A 2,376-nucleotide genomic window follows, 5' to 3' on the forward strand; every position below is an offset into this window, starting at 1 on the left:
ACTTGGCTGGGCCTGGTTGAGTGTCTGGGCAGCTGGATGTAACATTCCCCATGATGAGACTGGTAATCAACTCCATGGTAGAATCTACTGTGAGCAGCTGAGTAGCTGCCTTAGGGATGTGGTCTGTTTCTTGTGTATAAGAAACAGCTTTGGTAATGGTCTCTGGCCTATAGCACACTTGAACCCTGCATGTAGCCGTGTTGTTTAGCAGCGTGCATGCTCTGCCAACCTTGGGACTTTCAATGGACTTGAATCAATGGCCTGCCATGTGGTTTGGTAACATCTGGACTGTGCCATTTTATTTGTCAACCTTGGGCTTGTTAGCAACCAGTAGTTGCCTGAGTGAAGAGATGCCTCTAGCTTCAGTGGGCCAGGAGCAATTGGCAGAGCTGAAGCTGAAGATCGAGGGGCTTTCACACATCTCCTAGAGCCTGGCACTTTGAACTTGGACTTCTTACCTCCGAAACTGTAAGATAATAAACTCCTCTTTGTTCAGGCCGTCCTATTTGTGGTATATTCCTGTCAGAGCAGCACTAGGTAATTGAAACAGCACTACACCACCAGAGCACCCTAAACCATGAGAAAGGAGTACCAAAAAAAACCAAACTCACTCCTATGGAGTGGATTCCAACTCAGCGAACCCCATTGGGTTTCCTAGGCGGTAAATCTTGGTGGAAGTAGATTGCCCCATCTTCTTTCCACAGAGTGGATGGTGGGTTTTAACAGCCAACTTTCTAGAAAAGGGTTGTTATTTTTGTAAGGTAGAGTCATCTCAGATTCATAGTGTACAGCGGAATGAAACACTGCCTTGTTCTGTGCCAGTTCCATGATCCTTGCTATACCTGATCCCATCGTTGTAGCCACTGTGTCAATCCATCTTGTTGAGGGCCTTCTTTCCCTTTTTCGTTGATCCTCCACTTTACCAGGCATGATATCTTTTTCCAGGGAATAGTCCATTCTTACAACATGACCAAAGTAGGTGAGATGAAGTCTGGCCATTCTTGCTTCCAAGGAGCATTCTGACTGCACTTCCTCCAGGACAGATCTGTTAGTTCTTTTAGCAGTCCATGGTACTTTTAGCATTCTTCACCAGCATCACAACTCAAAAGCATCAACTCTTCCTCGGTCTTTCTTATTCATTGTCCAGCTCTCAAATGCATATGAGGTGATTGCAAATACCATGGCTTGTGTCAGGCACAACTTAGACTTCAAGGAAATATCTTTGATCTTTAGTACTTGAAAGAGATCTCTTGCAGCAGATTTGCCCAATGCTGTACATCATCTCATATCTTGACTGCTGCTTCCATTGGTGTTGATTGTAGAACCAAGTAATACGAAGGCTTTGACAACTTCAGTCTTTTCTCCATTTATCATGATGCTGTTTAGTAGTCCAGTTGTGAGGATTTTTGTTTTCTTTATATTGAGGTTTAACCCATAATGCAGCCTGTAGTCTTCAGTCTTCGTCAGTAAGTGCTTCAAGTCATCCTCAATTTCAGCAAACAAAGTTGTATCATCAGTGTATCGCAGATTGTTAATGAGTCTTCCTCCAACCTTGATGCCATGTTCTTCATATAGTCCAGCTTCTCAGATTATTTGGTCATCATACAGATTGAATAAGTATGGTGAAAGGGTACAACCCTGATGCACTCCCTTCCTGATTTTAAGCCATGCAGTGTCCCCCCATTGTGTTTGAATGACAGCCTCCTGGTCTATGTACAGATTCCACATGAGTACAATTAAGTGTTCTGGAATTCCCATTTTTCTCAATGGTATCCATAATTTGTTATGATTCACACAATCGAATGCTTTTTGCATAGTCAATAAAACACATGTAAACATCTTTCTGGAAAGGGGTAGTGAAGCATTAATCCTCCCAATCACTCAGTCCATACTTGACTAACAGCAGAGGTCAGTGACTGCTTTCTGAGGAAAAGGTGAGGTTAACTTCAGCTGGAGCTTGAGCATGCATTAGACTCAACCTAGAGGGCTTGTTAAACTGTAGATTGGTTAAGTCCTGATTTAGTAGGTCTGGCATCGTGTGGAGGTTAAGTTTTTGTGTCAACGTGGCTAGGCTTGGTTGAGTGGCTGGGCAGCTGGATAGAGTATTCCCCATGATGAGACTGGTAATCAACTCCATGGTGGAATCTACTGTGAGCAACTGAGTAGCTGCCTTAGGGATGTGGTCTGCGTCTTATATATAAGAAACAGCTTTGGGGATGGTTTCTAGTTTATGGCACGCTTGAATCTTGCATGTAAGCCCTGTTGTTGTTCAGCAGCCTGCCATACTCTGCTAATCCTGGGACTTTAAATGGACTTGAATCAATGGCCTGCTGTGTGGTTTGATAACATCAGGACTGTGCCATTATATATATATAT

This window comes from Orycteropus afer, unplaced genomic scaffold (assembly GCF_000298275.1).
Source record: "Orycteropus afer afer isolate SDZICR_OR568_19922 unplaced genomic scaffold, OryAfe1.0 scaffold00078, whole genome shotgun sequence".
NCBI classification, from domain to species: domain Eukaryota; kingdom Metazoa; phylum Chordata; class Mammalia; order Tubulidentata; family Orycteropodidae; genus Orycteropus; species Orycteropus afer.